The sequence below is a fragment of the Limulus polyphemus genome, unplaced genomic scaffold, assembly GCF_000517525.1.
Source record: "Limulus polyphemus unplaced genomic scaffold, Limulus_polyphemus-2.1.2 Scaffold4316, whole genome shotgun sequence".
Classification (NCBI taxonomy): Eukaryota; Metazoa; Arthropoda; class Merostomata; order Xiphosura; family Limulidae; genus Limulus; species Limulus polyphemus.
In genome coordinates, this window is record NW_013669926.1 from 2,533 (window position 1) to 27,288 (window position 24,756).

Genomic DNA, 24,756 nt, shown 5'->3' on the forward strand with positions numbered 1-24,756 from the left:
GCAACAATAACAAAAAAGACGAATATTAATTATTAAATGTTGTACGATGAAATACTGCCTCTTCCTTAGTCCTTGTTACCTTGTAACGTTTTATTTAATGACAACAACTATGAAAAAAAAATACTTTCTATCATATTAAACTTCTGCATACACTTAACACAAGTTATTTCAAGAACAGAAAATTAACTGTAAGAAAAACCTACTGGCAGCATACACACTTACAAACTATCCTTACCACTGTAATATACAGTGAAAAGTTATACCAACTACATATAACTATGGATATAGAAGGTATAATGTGGATTGACATATTTATTACATTTTTCTTTATTTTCACTTATTTATTAAAACCAGGAACGTGGAGGGCCAGTACGGGTCCCCAGGGCAAACATCCTCGCTGGCCCCCTTTCACATCTCTCTTTTTTAACATTTTGAAGAATTTATTAAAAAGATGATCCTAAATTATGACAGCAACGAGCTCATAAACCATACAAAATCATAGCAGCAGCCATTTTTACCTCACAGTATAAGTGCAAAAACGTTAATAAAGTAACAACAAATATCTATTAAATCTATAAAGTAACAAATACATATTAATTATTACTCAAATTATTATTCCAGTCGCTCTTAATGTATCAAGTGTCTATATGCAAAGAAAGGCCAAAAACTATGGTTTTTATCATTAAATGAAGATATAGCCTAAAGATGCTTTGCTGGCTTTATGGTATAACAAGGTTTCATTGATAAACAAGTTACATTCGCCTGGGCCCCTGGTCAGTTGCCCCCCTGTCTGTGGACCTGATTATAAGATCTTATAATATATATATATATATACATATATGCACAATTGTCAACCAAACAACTGAATCCTAAAGCTTAGAACATTAAATCTGATAAAGATATCAAAATGAAATAAAAACGTGTGCAGTTTCATTTATTACTAACTTCTGATAAGTTTGGTAACCTTTAAAGCACAACAGTTGCATATGGCTTGAATATTAAAAAAAAAAAAAGAAGTATTCATGATACACTTTATGACCATAAAAGATGGAATAACTAAAAATGATTGTTAGGTTTTTTTTTATCTTCTTTTTTTATTTTGTCTTATGATACAAATTCCCATTCTTATTTCCCTGTACTGAAAGATGCAGGAAATAACAAAAGGGAATCTTGAATCGCTGTGGCACTTGAAATTCCTTTAGGCAGGATTAGAGTAAATTAATGTACGAGGCCTTTTTTTTTCCTGTTAATAAGCTATATTTTTGTGCACCAGCAATACCAATTCAATTTTATTATTCATCAGGATCTTTAACAGCCTACCCTCAAATTAAAATTCTTTCAGGCAGGATTAGAGTAAATTAATCTATGAGACCTTGGGTATGTTCAAATACATCTGTCGAAAGGATATGACCTCCTGAAACCAAAACTGTAATGAGATCTCAAATTGGTCAGGAAATGACGAAGCTATGAGCTAAAAGTTATTACTTTAAAAAAAAACTTAGAACCACTACGCCATGGCTAAAAAGAAAATATTTACTATGGAATACTCTGTAAAATATTCAATAATTACAGAGTGACTCTTAGAATAATATGTTATTTTTATAAGTTCAGTACAAAAGATTGTTTATTAAATAAATAACATTTCAGACTTCAAGCCTTGTCAGTTGTTGAAGTCTGTCATTATGAGTAAAATGACATCAAATACACATCATTGGGATGCTAAACCATATTAATTTAATTCCATTTCTTCCATTCCATGCCATCTGGTGGTTTTACTTCAACATTTTTCGAACCAACCTCCTGCCAGTTGGTGCTCAGTACGGTGCCCCCCGATTCCATCTGGAATAAAACAAAATCAATTTACTCAAAACAGTAGAAAAAAACAACAACATATATTTCATAAAATTGCTTAGAAATTAAATTAAAAACAAAACACGGTTCATTATCCAAGTGAAATGATGGAAAAGAAATACTGAAAAAATAGTTCCACTCTCCAAGTGGAAACAGTTTAGAATAATAACTTTAACTTCTAAGTGGAAAGACAACAACAAAAATAATTAAAGATATATATATATATTAAAAAATTATCAAACATTCTAAAAAAGAAAAGAAAAAGTAAACTATAGTTATAGAGCACTGTAACTCAAACAGTGCTTAAGCAAAGTGACTCATACATTATCTCCCCCTCCCCAATATCAAAGTAGGAGAAAACAAAAATATAATAACTAAATACTAAAAATATGTAGGCATTAAGAATTAGCCTAGTTTGATTCCTCTCCTTGAAAGGGGGGGGGGGCGAGGGGTCTCCCGAGTGAAGTTATAAAATTAAGTATTAGCCCAAAACTGAAATTAATACAAAGGAAAAGCAGTTAATGATTTGAACTTAAGAAAATATTATAATGACAGCCAAATTTACAAACTAAACAGAGCAGAAATATGTTTTTTTAATAATAAAGTCTTACTTGAAACCTGGAAATGACGTCTAGTTTTGACTAGTGTTAGCCATTCTTTGGCACCAAAGGAGCATGAGACATCATGAATTGTATGTGTGAAAGACACTAGTTGATTGCAATATGAAATCTAAAAAGATAATTGCATACCAAGGCAGATACTCTATTAAGTATGGGCTTAGGGATGATTTTAATTTTTAAGAGCAATGAGAGTTTGGGTTCAGCACAATATGATGTAAAAAATATCACTATATTTAGAATAACATCTTTATGCCTTTAAGGACAAATTATATTATATTAATTATATTACTATCTTAGTAATCAGTTATAAATACAGTCATTTTTTTTTATTATACAATTGTATATTTTTTTCATGTCCCCAAAAAATAAAAGTTACTAAAACTTCAGTCAAAATGCTATATTATCATAATCCAATTTACATTACTTACAACTAGTTTGCTAACTTACACTACTTACAAATGATTTGTTCATTGCTTTTTTAACTTCATCAGATCCATCAGAATAGATTTTTTGGAAGAGCTCATTCAAAGCTGCTTCACCCTCAGGCTTCTCTGTTTCTTCTTCCTTCTTGATATCCACAACTAGCTTATCCCAATCTTTTTGATGACGAGCAGAAGATGGATATGCTAGAGTAGCTCCTACACTAACTGATGAATCTGCTATTAAGATGAACAAAAAGTCATATTAAAAAATATATTGCAAAACAACTTACACAATGTAGGAAAATTATACCTATTAGGCTAAATTTCCATCAAAGTGCAAGAATTACCTCTAACATACTGATTGTGATAACTGAAATATAACTGTTATGATGTATTCAGATATTGTGTACGTCACTGCTCTAGAAACCTTAACCCTTTCCAGATTGGAGGGTGTCACTAACATCCTCTTCCTTCTCATGATGATAGTACTTAGCTAAATTGCATGAATCTTACTAAAAACTTACTAAGTTCTAGCAAGTTTCAGTTTTAAAAGTTCTATAGTTCTAACATAAAATTTTCAAAAGGTCTTTGATGAGAGACGTAAAATGCTTCTTTTCGTCTTAGTACTTCATTTTTTCTACTATTCACCAGAAAGTTTCATTTTTATATATACAACCAGTTTCAGCTTGATTGTTATTCATTAACATATTTATTTTGATACTTTATTTTACCAATTGCAGCAGTCACCAGTTCTGGCTATAAATCATTAAAAAACATGGAGAAAACTGACAACAGCTTCCCAGTGACCTATGGCCTGACCTGTCACAATGTCACAGAAAATAAGTTTTTGTATCAAACAAAATGACAAACTGAAGTTTATCTTTCTATTGATTATTAAACTTTGATGATCTCATGCAGAAAAGATCCAATGCTAAACTAGATAACCTTAAAAACTAAAAATAAACAAATAGTAATTTAATAAGAATATGTTTGAAACAACTTTTCTGACATCACCTAACTAATAAATGAGCTTAGAAAACCACTCATTAGATGAAATATTTCTGACAAAGACTTTTGAAAGCTCTAGAAATTAAAAGCTAGATTTTATACTTTTAACATTTTAAACTAAATTTTAATTGAAGACTATTGTTAGCATTCCTGAAAATTCCAATTTAATTTTCTTCATATTAAAATAATGAAATGTGTTGAGACCATTTAAAACATAACTTACTAAAACTAAAAATAGCCAGACAAATAATTACAAATCAAATCAAACATTTTACATCAATATAACTTAATATAACATTTTACATCAATATTTTGCTACTGCTTTTAGGACTTTTATTTGAACATTATCAAAAACATTTTAATATACCTTGGGGAATCTGTTTAACTTGAACGGTTTCTTTAGTTTTTTCTAAGTCCGTCCATCGAATACCTTCTGCTTTTTTCAGTTTAATTTCAACCTGTAAATGTAAACATTTAACATTAATTCTTAATTTTATATCAAAAAACTGAAAACATCTCAGTGCAAATTGTGTTTACAAAACACCTTTGACCCATGACTTTGAAAAGTTAATGAGGGCTAAAATTTTATATGTTGAACCTGTTTAACTTTGGTCATAATTCATCCATCAAATTTTGAGATGTCTTGTCCACAACACTGGGATGGATGGACAAATGGATAGGGGCAAACCAATATGCCCACTCTACTTTACAGTGGAAGCATAAAAATCACATTAACTCTCACTTGCACTAATAGAAATTTAACTTTTGTTTGATTTAAAATTTAGCAATCTAGAATGTATAAGTAATACCACAATCATGTTTTAGTGTATGCCAATATGATAGTGTATACTCTTTCTTATTCCTACAAAGCTTTCCAATGACTAAGAAACAAATACAATTTTCCAATTGTCAATATCAATAAAATAACCTACCACAAGTGATAAAAGGATCCTATTAACTGTAATATTCTAATAGATGAGTGGCTTTGAACAAGATGTACATTTCTTTGACATAAAGCACAACTAACTCCAAGTACAAACCAATAGTTTACCTTTACCAGAAAATATATGTTAATAACATTATCAGTTGCTTATAATGGCCAGTTGTGGTTTGTTATAGTTATGTAAAATACATTCCATCAGTTTAAGGGAAAAAAAACACTTAAATTTTGTACATTTTTATTTTTTTAACTTTTTTGTCTGTTTCTTCCACATGTGAAGCTTGTGAAAGGAAGTTAAATCAGTTAAATTATGTACATCTACAGCTGTGTGGGCTCTATTTCTGCATGTACCTCTCTTACTAAAATAAATTTTAACACACAGTGCATGGCATCGATCCATTGGACTGACACTGTATTGAAGAAAGTATGTTTACTATAATTATGAAATTAGTATGAGTAGCCTCATGAAATTTGGCAAGCTTTTAGCAAAAATTGAGTCTCTTGTACAAAAACAAATCAGTATTTTCAATAAAGTATTTCTACTAAAGATTTGTCTGTGAATTTCTAAAGCTTTTATTGAATCTATGTGAGTGAAAAATAGTTTTCATGTTAAGAATAAAAATATTTCTTTTCATATTAAGTTTTCATATTTGATTTGCATAACCTTTTGAACCTCCTAAATGAATATCAAATTATTTTTCAGTAAAATTGTATTTTATTCACATCTGTACTTAGACTATGCTAAAATAATTTATCACAGAGGGAGTACTTTATGTAAAGAAATGATCAAGTTACAATCACACCTCACTATGTGGGCATAGTTGCCTCCATGCAGAATACAGAATATAACAAAAACATTTATTTAATTTTTTTCATTTAAATTCTCTTATCTAAGCTCAGAACTTTCAAATATGTACACTTGAGTAACTTTTAAAAGAATAAATAAAAATATACATAAAAAACAAAACATTTAGTATTTACACCTGGTCTCTAGCCTTTTTCTGTTCAAGGATGAGACACTCTAAACCTACATTTTTTGTGAAAATGTTTCTTATTCACAAAACAATTCATATTTATTTCAAATATGTATTTTATAACACAAAATATATATCAGGCGAGTACAATAGAATGTCCCAAAACTATTAAGCTTAACTGACTTTCTAATTAAGTTATAATTAGGTTAAAAAATTCCATTAAATGCTGGAAGTTGAGCAGTACAATTGTAAATTATGAAATTGAGGCCAAATATTGATTTACTAGCAGCAAAACGAAATAACCCATAAAAAGAATTGTGTAAAGAAAAGGCTGCTCTTTCTACTGCTTATATATAATCCAACAGTAATGTAAAAAAGAATTATTGACATATTTTTAAAGATAGAATGTTACAGGATGGGTATGTCATGGGAGTATGAACATTTATCATTTTATATCTCAGAAAATCAAAAAAATTGGAAGTTCTGATTTTATATTCCAGCTTATCAATATCTATATCTATAGTTTGTATTTGAAATCAATTGAACACTCAGATAATCATACAAGGGTGGAAACAAAAGTTAAAATGGGCAACTTAGATATCAAGGGCATTCACTGAAGATTGATAATATATTTAAATATACCCTTTTGAAATTAAGATATTAAAACTTAGATAATAAAAAATCTGAATTATAAACTACGTTTTGATGCCAGGCTTACTGGCATACATTAACAGTAAAGTTGTTTAATTATATTTTGAATTTAACTCTGTTAAAGGTCTTGATGTAAACGCTTTGAATATGTAGTGCACGTACGATTAACCTTCTCATCTTGATTTTACTTATCTTTTAGGTGTGACACTTTTTCTGGTCTTGTTGTCTGAATAATGTGTTAAACATATACATGTTGTTTGTACAATAACTACATGTGTAATTAATTCTAAAATCTATTTTGTGTAATCCAGAGTTTAAAGTAATAGAATTGTTACTCCAAATAAACGTTTCTAATGAGCACCTAAGTGTCAAAAAACTATATTAAATCAGGATAAACTTCCTTCAATTTTACCAAAGTTTTTGGTGTCTGTCCCTAGAAGAGCTGGGTGATGAACTTGATTAATGCCTATGAGCATCAATTACATTGATTACTGTCATGTAAAATAATTATTTAATCAAAACTGGTGTTTCAGATTATTCCAACTATCTAAGCAATCAAATTGTTGCCATCATAATTTCTCATTATTATTATTTGATTAATCTAAGTTTATTCAGCTTTGGGATGGCATAACCTGGCAGTGATTAGGGGAGAGTTGCCTCATGATTAGAGAGCCTCAGCTTTAATTCCCAAACATGCTTGCCATGGGAACCTAGTTTGTTTTAGTTATGGCAAAGTTACTAATTCCATCTACCACTGTCCTTAATTTTGAACTGCTGACCACATGGAAGATAAATGGCTAGTGACACCCACTGCCAAATCTTGTGCTATTATTTTCTTTTTTACCAACCAATAGTGTGATTGAACATGCTGCTCTTATGGCTAAAAGGGTGAATATGATTGATGGCACTTGGTATCAGATCCAGTATCCTTAATTCATATAGCAACCATCCTAACCACCAGGCTATACCTGCGTGGGGGCTTTGTAATGTGACGATGAAGCCTATTTGTTGGTAAAGAGGGTAACCCAAGAGTTAGCAGTGCATAGGTGCTGTCACCCAGTTGCCTTTTCTTTGGTCAGCAGTTCAAAATTAGGGATGGCATAAGATATCCTTAGTTAGTTTGCCATAATTCAAATATACTAATTGAACTTCAGATACATACAACAGAAGACACACACACACAATGTGATAGGTAGTACCTTGAAATGATGATATGCTTACATTATGGGTTAAATAACTGGACACAGTTTTCCTTTCCTTGCTAAAATATGTAACATCAGTAGAAAAAGAAAGAATCCGTGAATCACATAATGACTTAATCTATTCTTTGTTTCACTTCTCCCTATGCAGTAGACTAATTTTATCAGATTCATGGTCCATTTGTTTGGGAAAGCAAACCAAAATAAAGTAGGCTTCTTATAGTGACGGAATGCAAACAAAGTGTAGACACACTGATGCCTATTGTTTGTGTTTATCTTCTTTGTACTAAATAATGTAGAATTAACTTAACACATTGCTTACTTATTAGATGCTACATATGTAGCCAGTGTTGCATTGCTTAGTGCATGCACATAATTAAGGGGAAGGCTTGGGGGGCTTGAGCTCTCCCCCTCGCCATAAACTTTTAAAAATTAGGCAAAAAATATATAGTAGGAAAAGACATAGTTATATAGCTCTAATCTCAACTATCCTAAAACAATGAGAAGTACACAGTTTCTTTTTATGAGCTCAGTAACCATTCTAATATACAAAAAGGAGACTTATATCCTAGTTTCTATTTTACAGCTCTGGGTAATCTTGTTCAGGGTACAAATCCAACATATGCAAGTAAAGGGTAATACTAACAGCTTGTTTTTCATATTACTACAGCAGTAATATAGAGCTAAATTAATTCTAATATATTTTCAGTAAATCATTTCTTATGTATTTTATTTTTTATAATGATCAAATATCTATTATTTTTATTATCAAAAATACAAATAATCTCTGAGAGTAATTATTATGAAAAATATTACGGAACTATCTTGTATACCTAGTATTGGTTTAGTAAAACACAATTATCATTCCTGGACTCCTATGTATTACATTATTATGCTTGACATTTTCCAAGTAATATATGTTATGTATCTATGTGTTTCAAAAATATTTTATATAATAAAATAAAATTAATAAATTGAAAAAATTTATAAATAATTAGAAAAAAAGCAAAAATAAAAAAAGACCTTGTACTGTATCACACAATAACTTCTGAAACTATAAATATTTTCACCTATAATATATATATATTATATTCTTTTCTTAACAACTATATTTGTAGAGATCTTTTCTTTTTGTAGACTGAAAATGAGCCTCCTAAAAGGTCCTGGTTCAACATATGACTTAAGGTAAGATTAATACAAAATATTACTAAAATGTAATATTCATTATTTTTTATTCTCTCAGAGAAAATTTTGTTTGCTAAATAACTTGTTCACTAAACTGTGTTTGTCAGAATATGTAACACTATTCAGTCATTCACCTTTCTACACAAATAGATCTCATTTTAGTTATAACTATCTCTTGCTAGATAGGAAACCCTGGAAAATGAAAACAAAGACTGGCTGTCATCATGTGCTGTTTAAATATGGCTTAGTAAAGAAAATTATGAGATTTACCAATTTCTCAGCACATGTGTATTTCTAGTTTTTTTCAGCCTATACTTAAAAGATAAATAAATTAGCCATTTTAATGTGTTTTTCTAAACTTCCTTCAGTATCAATAGCTTCTCACTTAAAACATATATTTTTTACATCTGTAAAGTTGTTAATTTTTTCAATGCTTCAAGCTTATGATGAAGTGTGAAAAAAAAATTCAAAACATTGGTCACTGAAAATTGTTTGGCTTTGTTGTGTTTTTAATATTTCTTATAAAATTTCAATTTCACCCACATGAATCATTTTAATCTAGTAACATCTTAATCTTTCTTGTGAAATAGAAAACATTATACTGTCTTTTTCATGGATTGGAGTGAATTTACTTTCATTGATTTATAAATTATCTATCGCACACTGTGATAAAAAGATCATTAGTTTTATCACATAAAAATCTAAGAGCAATTATTTTTAATAATGAGTTACTTTATTTAGTAAATGTGTACAAAAACTAGATATCTCTGTTCTTTGTAACAATGCTATATTCTGTTCTTTAACAACAATGATTTTTACTGATGAATTACTTTATTTAGTAAAAAATTACATAGTTTTCATAAAAATCTGATATTCTTTTCTTAACCTTACTGGCTGGCCAGTCATGCAGCTCACCTTAGTATACTGGTTTTTAAAAGGACAAAAGTAACATCCAATAAAACGCAAGAATGTTTAGTATTTTTCAGATTTATGAACAATGTTACCAAGTGGAGTTTATTTTCACTAACAACAGTCCTGTATTTGTTTTATAAAGATGTCTTGTGAAAATTTATAGGGAAAAACAACCCAAGGACTTGTATCAATCATATTTTCAGCTTATTACAAGTTTGGTGTTATATTGTTATATGAATTTTTTCTATACTACAGTTAAGGATTAAAGAAGTAACTTAATCCTAATTTTTTTTATTTGAAAATGTCCATCATATTAAATAAATAGTTTCTAAATGTCTTTTATAAAAAAAAAGTCTAAAAAGGGAAGAAATAGGAATGTTATATAATGTCAGAGTAATCGCTTAGTTGAAAGTAATTGATTAGGAAATTCCACTAATCACCCAGATCTAGCCCTTTGTACAAGTTCAAAAATGATACACTATACATATATATTTTATTCTCTTGTAACAATGCTTTAACTTAGACAGTCAGACAGATACACACACAAAAAACAAATAAAGCTGAAAATAGTTCAGCGACCATATAATTCCACATTAATTCTATAGGGTCTCTGGTACAAAATGGATTAACAAACCAAATAACAAACACTTACTTTGGGAAAAAGAAGTTTCCATGAGCTTTGTAAAGGCACAATCTCATGTGCAAGCTCCAGTTCAAGATTATAATAATCTCTTCAGGAAGCTTTATAGAACAAGTAAACTGAAACGTAAAAAATCAAGTAAGCGCAAGAAAAAGTCAAATCTCACATTAACTTATAGAGAAAAAATATGGTGTATTCCTGAATTTAAAAGATCTTTCTCCATCTCTAACAAACATTTTCAAAACTATGAAGAAAGATTTACTGTGCAATTACAAAACAAAAATAATGGTTTTTCTTTAGTTTTTGAAGCTGTAAGTTATATAACTTTTTGTTTTCACACTGAAGATTTATACTTTTCTGATGTCACCTTTCTTTGTAAAGATTACTTTATAAATCAGATACCTTAAATTAATATTATTTTGCCCCAAAATGTCCATTTTGACATACAAGTTTAATGCTAGTGAAGTTATTCAAGTATGTAGATCTTAACATTCTTTGTAAAATTAGCACATACATGTTTAATCTTAGCCTACTATAATAGAAGACAAAGACTGGTGTAATCACTGAAGACCAAAAAAAATCAAGTGCAATAAATTGAATTCTGTGACGCTGTGTCTTTTCTGAATATTTAGTATCTAGAGATTATCTTACACCATAAGTACAATATATAACAAAATTTTAGAGAGGTGCTGATTAGCAGTTTGACTAACTATTGAATGTTTGACTACACCACCATAGCCAATCATTAATTAGTTGACCAGTGCCAGTCTGAGATAACTTGGTGCAACTTTAGAATATTTACATCTCTACCTTACCAAACAAAATTCAATAATTAGGTAATAATATCATTTAATTTTTGTTTCTACACACTGATAGTAGCTAATATTTATGTGGTATTATGACTGAGAAAGTAGAATTGTAGATGGTGCAATTTTTATGCTTTTATATTCTAGTTTTATTACTAAAGTATCTCAGGTCTTAAATATTTAAAGCAAATTAATCCACAAACAGAGTACATTATACATGAATGGCATCAACAATAAACACTCAAATTTCCTATCCCACCATGCAAATTTGGAGAACCTTAGCCACCAGCTCAGTGTAATTCTTTAAGGAATATTGCTGTTATTATTACTACATTGACAGATTAAGCCAGTAAGAGACATAACTCACTTTTATTTTCAGGGTCCATAATTGGAGTGTTTACTAATTAAACTTACCTATATATACACCAATGGGTATGCTACCAACATCCCATCTCAACAGAGAGCATTACAGTGCAATCAGTAAATAGTTCAAGTTTAAGGCAAAGCATGCCTGACCAGGTAACACCCACCATAGAGTGGGATCCCATTAGCAGTGGTGAAAACAAGAGCTGCTGAAAATAAAAACATAAATGAAAGGAAGTGATAATACTTACCCCAGTCAAACAGACATGTGTAGGATTGCCATGGGAGGGAGATGATATCCACCTGAGGAAGTTACAGCCAGATCATGCAGATAATGAGCAATGAAGAAACTGGGAGTAGTTCACATTCTGCCTAAATGATATCCTCCAAAAAACAGCGAAGGTGAGCAGCCAAAAATATGGTGATATGATGAACTTGATGAGAAGACACATTGTGGAGGTGGTAGTTTTCCATGGATAAGTCTAAATACACCAGCCTATTGAGTTGATGAACCCACCCAATTAGTGTGATAGGGGATAGATCATGGGAAACATAAAGGTTCCAGGGAATAAAAAGTTAGGAACGTAAACCACAAAAGGAGGCAGTACTTGCCATGTAACATCATAAGGAGCGAACCAGACAAAGAAGCCGATTGGGATCGGAATTGGAGTATATGTGAGAAGTGGAAGATAAAGAAATGGGTGTGAAAGCCAAGCCAACTTTATGAGCAGCATAGGTCTTAGGGAAGAAGGGCCAGTTGGAATATAGGATGACAGTAAAGGAATGGATCAGAATGCAGGTAATGTTGATGGCATAAATACCTGATCAATTACATCCAAAATCAAGGAGGAGAAGGAAAGAGGTTTTGGTGGAGTGATAGCACATAGAACACATAGACAAAGGTTCAAAGGGAGAATGGGAAAGAGCATAAAAGACCACACTGAGATCCCAATCACGCAAATCAAAGGAATGTGGAAGACACATTACTCAAAAGGAGCAGAAAAAACAAGGAAGTCACTGGGAAAGACAAAAATAGAAAGTGTTCCACAAGGCCACTTGATAGCTTAACACAATCAAAGCAGAAAAGCCTTTGTCAAGCAAACAGGTGAAGAATTGGGAAAGATGAGGAATGGAAAGTTGAGAAGGAAAGAAACTACATTGAATAGACCAAAGGTGGAAGATAGACCACTGCCTTTAGTACATGGACATGGAAGATGGCCTGAGTAATTGAGAAAGGAAAGATGCAACACGTGAAATCAGTCCCTGAGCTGAGGCAATGGACCTGACAAAAGCCATGCATGAAGAGAGAGTATAGTGATGTCTGGATGAACAATGTCCGACTGAGGTTGATGGAATAAAGACCGAGACAAAGGTAAGAGTAGGAAAAATTGTACAGGTAAAGGTTGGAGCAGAAGAAACCATGGTTGTACTGCCCAATATGGAGCCACAAGTAGCACTAGACACAGAGTGCTTTGGACTAGGGATAGAACTCTTGGGAGGAGTCAAATAAAAGGGTAAACATAGATGTGATGACTCCTCCAATCTTGACTGACTGTGTCCACTCCGAGAGCTAGCAGATGTTGAACAGGAGACCAAAACGAAGAAAGTTGGGTGTTCCAGAGGGTGGTGAGAGCGTCAGTATGAGGTATTCCCCACTGGGAACACACCCAACAAAAGACCTGTGGATCAAGGGACCACTCCATGGGAAGAATCTTGTTGGGTTGAGATAAACAATCGACAATGAGATTCAGGGCACCAAGAACATGACAAGCTAAGACCACTATGTGGTGATTGTGGGCCGAGAAAAGGAGATCCACAGTCTGAAAGCACAGAGACCTGGATTTGGCACCCCCACTTGTTTGGTGATACAAGTGACCACTGTGAAGTTGTTAGAGTGTATCATAACCATAATCCCCTGCAGGAGAGGAAGAAAGTGGAACAAAGCTCAACAAACCATTATAAGTTTGATAATGCTGATATGGAGAGAAGGCTTATAGACTGATTAGAGACTTGAAATTTCCCAAGTGTCAAGCTAAGCACCCCCAACCCTGTAAAGATGCATTCATAAAAGATGTAAATCCGGATGAGGAGGAGGAAGCAAAACCCTTGCCATGGTCTGGTCCCTGTCTAGCCACCAAGCCAAGCCAGCCCTGATTGGGGAAGGAAGGGTAGAAGGGTGGTCCAGGGATCTGAGTAGATGATCCACCAGGGATCTGAGTAGATGATTTACTGATTGTGGAATGTCCAGTGAACATAATGCATATGAGCTCGACCCAAGGGAATGAGAGCTTCCAAAGAAACCCACATCCCCAAAAAGGATAGAACCTCTCGAACTGTAAAAAATTGTAAAGTGAGGGCCTTGTGGACTGCTTGCTCCCTATTTCAAAGATGAAAAGGAGAAGGCTAAGTCTGACTGAAGTTGGAATTGAAGAAAACCCCGAAATGAACAAGGTATTGAGTGGGGGTAAGAACAGACTTTACCTTTATCAGGAATCACCCTATGTTGCTTCTTGTAGGAGCAGACAAGCATGGTTTTTGAACTGTGAATAGGAAGAAAGAAGCAGGAGCCAGTTGTCCATGTAATGATGTGTTTGAAGACCCATCGAGTGAGGATGTCAACAAAAGTTCTTAACACCCGGCAAAACACAAAAGGAGCCAGGGTTAGTCCAAATGGGAGGGCCCTAAACTGGAACACTCAACATCTAGCTATAAATAACTATCAACAATGTGGGATAAACCCCCGAACTGTAGAGTACGGGAAGAAAAATAAGATTCCAGTGTCAAGAAAGAAGGAAATGAAGCTGAAGCAAAGCTCAGCCCTACAAACATGAAAGAAACGAACACATCAGCAATGTAACAATGCAAAACTATTATGCCTTACATTGACAAAAATTAGGATTACAAGGCACATACTTAACACTGACAAAAAAAAATTCAGATAGAAAACTGAATTAGATGTTACTAGTAGGAATGATATGTAAATTACAAATTATCTAAACATTCCTAGTTGACAAAGTACTCATTAATATTTAACTGACAAAACATCGAAATTTACTTAGTTTACAAAGTATGTATTAATAACAAAAGTGTAAACCGAATAAAATTATCTAGAAAACAAAGTAATAAACAACATCTAGCTTACAATAAACTTAAATTAACTTAGATGACAAAGGACACATAAATATCTAACTTACCAAAGTCCAAGCATTGATGGCATGAAATACTAAATTCTTCAGTGTGTAAAGAAGGACAAAGCAACACAAAGGTCATCTGAGCCACACTTATCACAGATATTGCAACCAGGTACAACATGTATAAGTTGAAAAATTTACTACCAATCCACTGGGAGATCTCAAAGCAGTAGAAAGAAAGGAGAAGAACAAACTTCCACCAAATTGAATGATGTGGAGGAATTGAAACAGGAGCAGGAAAAAGAAAACTAACAAAATCATCCTCGTCTCAAACATACAGAAAATCTGAATATGCATCGAAAGTTGACCTGAGTAACCAGCTGTAAAAGAGGGTGTGGGAGGTGAAATCTCCTGAAGAAGTGTAGAGTGTGACAGACTAAAATACTAAGGTGCCAGAAAAAGAAGAGTCCAAATTGACTTCCCATTGATTGTTTTCTTTTTCAGCAACATTGTCAGGTTGGAAAGGAGAAGAAATCACTGGCTGAACATATCAATCTAGCTCCCTGCGAATTAAGGCCTGTACCTCCTCTGCAGATAAAGTTGAACCTGATTCCTAGGAAGTCATACCAGTAGCAATGTTGACTGTAACGGGAACTACCGTAGTCGATACATTGAATCTCAAATTCATATGAAGTTCTTGTATAATTCAGTAACAAGAACAAATGCAAAAAATAATACCATTCAAAGAATTGAATGCAAACACAGTAAAAGAAAACTGTAAGAAAATGTTAAATTAGTAAGTAAGCACAATCATAATAGTAACGTAACACGACGTAAAAACGAAAAAACAAACAAACACACCGAAACAAAGGCATGCTAATCAAGAATGTGAGGATTGAGCGGGAATAGCAGAGGGAGCTAGCTGCCACAATATAGGTGGAGCAATACTATTGATGGAAAGTAGTCACATGATATGTACTTGTTCAAAAATGGTGCAAAACTAATGGGCTATATATATATAGACTGATGTACTGAGCATGAAAATCCTTTAACAATGCTTAGAGGGCAGAAAGAAGATCGAGATAGCTTTGTGTGACAGGAGGTAAGATAAAATCAGAACTACACCTTGTGTTTTCCAGAAACTAGATGTAAATAATGAATCATTGGATTAACAATCTAAGCACTCTAATCACTAGACCAGCTTAACCAACTAATTATATTTATATGGTAAGACAAGAACCAAGTATTAAATATGGGAACTTCACATCCATTTAGAAATAGTAATGAGCATACAACTTTTATGGTATTGATAAAACAGCTATCAGTCAAATGAGATTTTCATCCTAAGCCATTCTTTTTAAACTAAATTCTTAGGGAACATATGTATATATATACATATAAACAACTATCTTTTTACCAGAGCTCTAGACAACTAGCTCTTTAATAAGAACATAAATGTCTAACAGTAGTAAAATTATACCTTTATAATCTGGCATAGAATGAAAAAAAAGCTTTTAAGTAAAATTTAAATACAACATAAGAATAGATTAGAAAATTTCACAAAAATAAGTGTTTATACTTCAATGGGTATTTAAGTATATCTGAATTTGTCTGATTTAGCAAACTTACAAAAACATACAAACTAGGAGAGCAGATACTATGTTATTAGTGTACATAATATGAACCTACTTTCTTTGGAACAAACTCTATCTTCACATCATCTTCCTTAAGGTTTTTCAGCAGAACACTGATAACCACATGACTCTCTGTCTGATACCAATCATACCTTTTAAAGCACATAAATTTTAAAAGAGTTTACAATGGAGTTTAATTTTTAACTAAGAATCAATATAAGCCAAATAAAACTAACCTAACAAACTGGCTATAGCCACTGACAACATTATGAATATTGAAGCAACAGTCCAGTAATTTTATAAGAACAAAACTTCAAACTACAATAAATGACTAGTGAAACTAGAACTTCATTACATTCTAATAAAAAATAAATAACCTGAGAAAAGAGCAGATTTCTAAAAACTTCACTAGATGTAATTTAAAAAAAAGTGAAACAGTGCTTGATTGTAAAAAAAAATACAAATGCTGAATAAAATGAAATATTTGCTACAAAGTCAGCTCTAATCTTCTCATTTTGCAAAATCAGAGGAAAAAGTTTAACTAATAATGCTTGGAGACGGCTTGAATGGGTAATAAAGAAAAACTTTAATACAAGTTTAACATAACAACAAATGTACAACATTTCGACAAAGTTTTGTCATCATCAGGTACAAGTAGTTTACACTGACACAGATATATATATATATATATATATATACAATATGGAACAAAGAGGTCACATGACCAGATACTGTTGCACGACTTAGAAGAGATATCTTGGCACCCCAGTGTGTTGGTTTAGAGTAGGGTTATTTTGTTCAATTAAGATGGATTCCTTGATTTTTTGTTTGTTTATGTTTGGTTCTTTGTTTAAAATTACCGTGTTTTTAATAGATATACAGTCGTGTCATGCTTCACCAAAGTCGACAACCAGGCCCGATAACGGTATTGCGAAATTTAATTCATTATTGTTTTATAGTGCTGATTTAATTACCTATTAACAATTAATGTAACCAATATATATATATTGATATATTTTAGTCTCCAGTTTCATTTTAGCCCACCACTGACTCAGCGTTAAGTCTCAAAGCTTATAACTCCTAAAACCATGTTTTGATAGCTGTGGTAGGTGCAACACAGATCGCCTATTGTGAAGCTTTGTGCTTAACAAAACAAACAGTTTCAAACTAATGATAACATTTATAGATCATCACATTTGAAAATAATTTAAAGTTTAGCTTAAAAAAAAAGAATTAATAATACTCAACAAAAATTTTATCAAATAATCAAATTTTTCTTCTATATCACCAGCAAGTATTCATTAATGCAAGTAACAAATAATACAAGTGTAGCATAATCTTTGAGTGTGAGGACTATCTGCATGCAAGCCATCAAGAGGAGTCGAACCTCGGATTTTAGCATTGCAAGTCCATTAAATTGTCACTGATCAAGATATCTCTTGGTTAAGAGTAGGGTTGTCTTGTTCAATTAAGTTGGATTCCTTGATTTTTCATTGTTTATGTTTGGTTATTTGTTTAAAATTCCTGTTCAATGGTTAATTTGATGTTGCGATGAATGGAGTTTGTGTTCAAAGAAAGTTAGTGTGTGTGTTCTGTAGAAGTGAAACCAGTAAAAGTGTCATCAACATATCTGTACCAGAATAGTGGGGGATGAACAGCAAAAGTGTCATCAACATATCTGTACCAGAATAGTGGGGGATGAAGCGCAGAATATATGGCTTGTGCTTCAATCTGGGTTATGAATATATTGGCAAGAACATATGAAACATTTGAAGGAAATGTTCGTTGTTGAAAATGAAGTTGGTTTTAGTTGTTGTAAGTTCTAAGAGAGAAGCAAAAAGTGTGCTGGGGATGTGGATTAACTTGTTCGGGTCATTAATGTAGAGGTTGAGTGCAATATTGCAAGCTTCATTGGCAGGGACTACTGTGAAGAGTGACATGATAGTATCTCTATTAAAAACACAGTAATTTTAAGCAAAGAACCAAGCATAAATAAACGAAAAATCAAGAAAGATATCTTAATTGAACAAAACAACCCTACTCTAAACCAACACCCTGAGTTGCCTAGATATCTCTTCTAAGTCGTGCAACAATATCCAGTCATGTGACCTCTTTGTTCCATATTGTATATATATTGTATATATATATATATATATATATATAAATATATCTGTGCCAGTGAACAATGTTTCGACAAGGTTTTGTCATCATCAGGTACAAGTAGTTTACATTTGCTGTTATGTTAAATATATATTAAAGTTTTTCTTCATTACCCATTCAAGCTGTCTCCAAGCATTATTAGTCTCACAGTGGATTCCTCATCTTCAAAAAAGTTTAACTCATTATCAACAAAAAATTAAACTTTTTAACACAGATGAAAAATTACAAATGAGGGCTTACAAATCTTTGTAGCACTGAACCAGAATAAACTTATTTTTATTTTATTAAACCTTTTTCTAATATTCAGTTTAATTTATTTAATGCTGTACATTATACCATATTAACACTTTAAAAAAAGTGAGCTTATCTTTTTTTGTAAAATCAGTGTGTTACCTTCCTTTTGTTGAAGTCATCACAATTAAATGTTCTTTGCAAGACCTGTAAAATATTAAAAAACATTTTCTGTCTAAATAAGTAATTTAAAAACATGTTAAAATCACTGGTCTAAAAACATTTATGCATCTGGACGATTATTCATTTTACAATTATATGGTTTAGATGAGAAAGGTTCAGATATCTTATTCTGCAAAAAACAAAAAATAGCAAGTTACATTACACATCATAAATTAGATGCATCTTCCACATTGTTTTGATATTAACCTTTTGCCAATTTTCCATTTTAGATAATAAGATGAGAGTAAACATTTTTTATTAATCAAAGATGAATGCATCAAGACATCTATAAACCAATTTCTGTATTTAAAATGGTTCCAAACGTCTGCACCCAAAGCATCATTCTAAAGAGAGGGTCTGTAGAAATAACCATTCTTGACCTTGTTTCTAGCTGACCATTATAATGTCACCAATACAAAACAAATGTGTAAAATAGCTTTACTTATTCAAAAACTCCTTCTTAGATTTAACATAATTCATTTGTAGCATATCCAACTTAAATAAAACAGAATCTATGCTATCTTATTTTCAGTTAGTGATATCAGGGTGCTTTCCTCATGAATTAGAATTGGAGTGCTTCAAACACCTTAACTTTTTAACAACCTTGTCTTTACCATTCTTCTTTGCTCAATAGTACAAGCTTTAGAAACAAAAACTATTCTTTTAGCCTAACATGGCATTCAACAACATAATTACCAATCCCAAACTAAGTTAAAGTGACCATATCTTATAAACCAAAATTGGGGACATTTAAAGCTTCTGTATTAGGACCATGTGTATTTCTCTGATGAATGTATCTGTTTTAAGATTTTATTGATGTGAAAATGAACATGACAATGTTCAGCAACATATTCATGGTTATATCTATCGGAACTGCATCATCACATAACAATTTTATACCTAAGTTAAACATAATAACTGGCTGAATGTTTATTTCTAATGTATTTGTGCTGCACCTTTAGAGTAAATACAAGCAATGAATGAGTATTTTGGGTTGATTTCTAAATTGGAGATGATATTCTTTAATATCCCTGTAAATCAAGGACATATGGTCACCAATAAACACTTGTTTTAATGACTCACTGCAGTCTCCTAATCACTAAGAAACTTAACATGATACTGTTAATGTGTATATTTGTAACACCTACTTTTTATGACTCAAATCATAATTTTCATAAAAAATTACAATTCTGCAATAACTTTGTTTTAACATTTTTCAGAAAGCTTTAACATAGCATACAACAAAAGATCATTTGGTCCTTCATGGTTGGCTGTCCTTTGAGAAAAATAAAAATCTAAACCCATCCTTTATTTTTCATGAAATCATTGATTCCCTTCTTAAACTCCAGTAAAGTGATGGCCTCCATTACTGCTGAGTGCAACTTATTCCATTTGTCAATTACTCTATTAGAAAAATAAAACTGTTATATGAAGCTTAGCATGCCTTTTTCAACTCTCAAAGTTGTGTCTTCTCATCCTATTATTAGAACATATCACAAAGAAATCAAAGGCTTTTTGACCTATCAATCCCTCAAATAATCTTAAAACTTTAACCAAACACTGCTTATTCTTTATCTCAAAATAAGAGATTTTAACCCATTCCTGTACAATATTTTCATGCCTGAAATCATCCTAGTAGCCCTTTGCTGAATCCTTTATAGTAAGTCAATCATCTTTCTTAGATAAGAAGACCAAACTGAACATAGTATTCAAAGTGAGGGTTAACTATTGACTTGTATAGAGATTTAACTAACCTGTTCTAACTGGTAATCAATGTCTGTAAATACATTCACTATTACCAACACAGCACTGCTTTGGTGGCTTGAGTGACTTATCCACCACTAAGCCAAGACCCTTTTTTTTTCAGTCATGCTATTGAACAGGTGCCCATCTATTTTAAATGTGTAATCCAAATATGAAAACTTAAATGCATCAGTTTGCAGTTACTACAATTAAAGGTCATTTGCCAAATATTTGTCCAGCTTACCAATTAATCCAGGATGAAGTCATTCTGAAATAACTCAACAAAGATAGAAATATGCAACAGTTAAAATTTAAAGTCTTTGCCAAAATGTTAGGATGGGAGAAGAGCTTTTAATGGATGTAAAAGAAAGGCTCATTTCGGATGATTATGAGATTACTGGGTTATTAAATTCTATTATTTTTCTTAAATTTTTAGCAATGAGGATTTAAGCAATATTCCTGATCCTGAACAGTTTCTAGATGGAAACAAGATCAATAAAATGATTACATTAATTCTGAACTTCTTAAGAAAAAACTGAAAAGTTTAGAGAATGTTAGTCTCCTGGATTTGATAATATTTCCCCAAGGGTTTTGAAGGAGGTTAAAGATTGGATCTGTAAGCAACTCACTACAATTTTTGTATAGTGAGCAGGTGCCAGAAGATTGGATGTTGGCTAATGTTACTTCTCTTTTCAAAAGAAGTGATAAAAATTGTACTGATAATTATAGACCTATCAATCTTACATCAGTGTTGGAAAAAGTTTTTAAAAAAGTCTGAAAAAAGATGCTTTGCAAAGTCATTTAACAAAGTTTTTAAAGTTTTTTTCTTGGATAGTCAACATGATTTTACTAGGGGAAAATCTTGCCTAACTAATCTTTCAAAATTCTTTGACGAGGTTACTTTTTACATTGGTAAGGGTAAAGGTGTGGATTTAGTGTATCTGGATTTTTAGAAAGCATTTGACAAGATGCTACATAAAAGGTTTGTTCAAAAATATTATTTCTACACTAGGATACACAATTATCAAAATTTCTAACCAGTCCTTCACAAAAATTCTAACTGGTCCTTATCAGGTTTAACCAGTCCAATCCAAAAACATGTATATATATGTTAATTTGATTTTATCCATTGCAAAACTTTAATTATAACAATTTTTGACTGTTTCACTCTTGGAATGTACATAATCTTTATATTAATCCAGATAAACATACACAAAAGAAAAATTAAATTAGAGATTACTATTTTAATATTGACCAAAAGATAAGATATTTGTACATTGAGATATTAATATTCATCATACTTCGTTTGGATCGATCCTGTCATTCACAAGTCCCAGGAAACACTTTTTCATATCAGACATCATACAGATTTCCCATAATCTTTAAAAATAGGCCAGGGATCCTCAGAAAGTTAGGAGTTTTGTTTGGGAAATTTAAGTTAGGAAGATACATACCTACAGTTTTAGGAAACAAACACAGAAATGCACATGTGATGACAAGGTAAAATAGGAAAAATGCTTAAAAATCTAATTGGCCCTGTTGAACTAATTACATTATTTGGTGAATTTGGCAAACAAATGATAGATGGCTTTTCATTGCAACTTGAGCAAGGTAATACATGTGGATTATCATAATTTAAATTGGAAGAAAAATGTTTATGGGAATATCTTTAACAGTGTTATGGAAGAAATGGATATTGGTATTTTGTTTGATCAGTCTTTTAAGCCCTTCAAGCAATGTGTTGTTGCTAGTGGTAGGACAAATAGGATTTTAGGATGTTAAACACAAGTCTCAGGAGGTTATAATTTCAGTGTATAAGTCACTGGTTAGACCAAACCTGGAGTTTTGTGTTAAGTCTTGGTCTCATTACCTTAGGAAGATCATCAAATTATTGGAAAGGGTTCTGAGAAAGGCTACTAAAATTATAGCTAGGTTGGAAAGGGAAACCTAAAGTATTTAAGATTGTTAAAGGAACCCATAGTGTTCATGCATCATCTTTTTTCATACTTAATGGTCAGAATGATAGAACTGCGGAACATAAATATAAATGGATGCAGTAAATTTACAGGAGTTTAAAGGAAGGCTTGATAAATATCTGATTGATAAATGTTGGCTTTTAGTTTTTTGTTGTTTTATTATGCTTAGTTCAGTGAATGGGATGGTCTAGATGGACCAGCAGGTCCTTTGTGTCTTTAAATATTATTTTATGTAGTTAATCTCTTCTAAATACGTGAACAGGAATTAAAAGCAAAGGCTCAAACACTGACCTCAGAGGCACTCCACTAATAATGAGGGTCGAGTTTGACTGAACTCCATTAATAACAATCTTTTGTTTTCTCTGATCCAATTTGCCCAGCCCAGTCTTGCCAATGTGATTTCCTTCACTAATTCTTTGAATGGCACCTTATCAAAAGCTTTTTAAAAATACAAGTATATCATATCCTTTCCATTTTCCAGATAATAAGTAAAATTCTCAAAAAAGATGAAAGATAGATAAAGCACAATTTTTCCTTTGATGAGTCCATGCTGGCTTTCATATAGATATAATATTTTACTAAATGATTTTATAAAATGTATCAAACTCTCTAAAAGTTTCTTACACTGCAGAGGTATGACTAACTGGCTTATAATTTCAATGGCAACTCTTATCACCACCTAGAAATACAGTTCCGAGAAACACTAGCAATTCTCCAATCCTCAAGCACCTTTTCCCATATAATGCTCAAAGTCAGAAATATTGCTAATAGTTTTCCTTGTAAAAAGAAAACATTTAAAAGCTTAGCCATCTCACAGTTTTCAACAAAAACCTTTTGTTACCAGCATCTTTTAACATACTTAAAAAAAAACTTATCTCTTCATTTTAATGTCATCAATTATCAGCCAACTGTTTCTCATAAGCACTTTTAGATTTCCGTTTTTAAAACTAAATCCCTATAATTCTGTAAATCTTCCAACCTGTCTGTCAGTTTAAGCTTCTTAAGCTTGAAGCATTTATTCCTAACTTTCTCCTTTACATCTTTTGCAAGCTAAATAAGTTTGATCTTCCTTGTTACCCTTTTCCTCTCTTCAGGAACATGTCTACCTTGAATATTTTTTTTTTTAATTTCTCAAATCACTAGTTATAAATCTTGTTTCATAACCTCGAAATTGGCTTTCTGAAAATTAGAAACTAAATTTCATTTCTTTTTTATCTCAATACGTAGCAAAATAACAAAGATAATTATGTAATGGTCCCTCTTTCTCAAATGTTTCTCCACCTTTAACTCGTATAACCATATCCTCACTAGTGGTTAACAATAAATCTCAAATATCCTACCCCCCATCCTCTGGTTGGCTCTGACTGTTTGGTATAGAAAAACCATGATAATTAATTAAATTAATTATTAAGTCACTTCAAGAAATCTTTATCAATTACTAGCAACAGATTCATTCAACAGGAATCATAGTTTAATGATGAACAACAGGACAATGGCAGCAACAACAAACATTTGACATGTGTATGTTCAGTAACAAACATTTAATTCTTGAACATTTCGGAATATACATATTCCATCTTCAGCAAGCTATGTTGAATATGTTATGTTATAAGGTACAGACATTTTATTAAGTTTAAACATTCTATAAAAGTAATTAAAATAGAGAAAGTATGAAATTAATTAAAAGCAATCAAATAAACAGAGAATAGAATAATGAAATGATATGATGCAAGTATTTAGAACAGACTTAATTGTAGTGAAGTTGTGTCACTTGTTGTTCATCATTTATCAATTACTCTTTGACTCCATACAATTCCAATCTGTGTCTAAAACTGAAGTTTCCCATAATTATTGCATCAGTATTCTTATTAGTAACAACCCTGATTTCATCATATAATTTCTCACTAACCTCAGCTGTCTGATCAGGTGGCCTGTAACAACTGCCAATAAACCCCTTTTTACCATTTGAACACCCTGATTGTAACCTATTGAGATTCATCTCCTTGTCTGTCTTCTTTTTTTTCTGTCTTCAATCTTACCAAGTTGCAGTTCATCCTTTATATAAAGAGCCACTCCACCCCATCTTTT

General features: G+C 31.7%; 1 pseudogene; it reads right to left on the minus strand.

The window, feature by feature from the left end:
- Nucleotides 1–1,546: 1,546 nt before the first annotated feature.
- Nucleotides 1,547–24,756, minus strand: LOC106470949 (annotated as a pseudogene).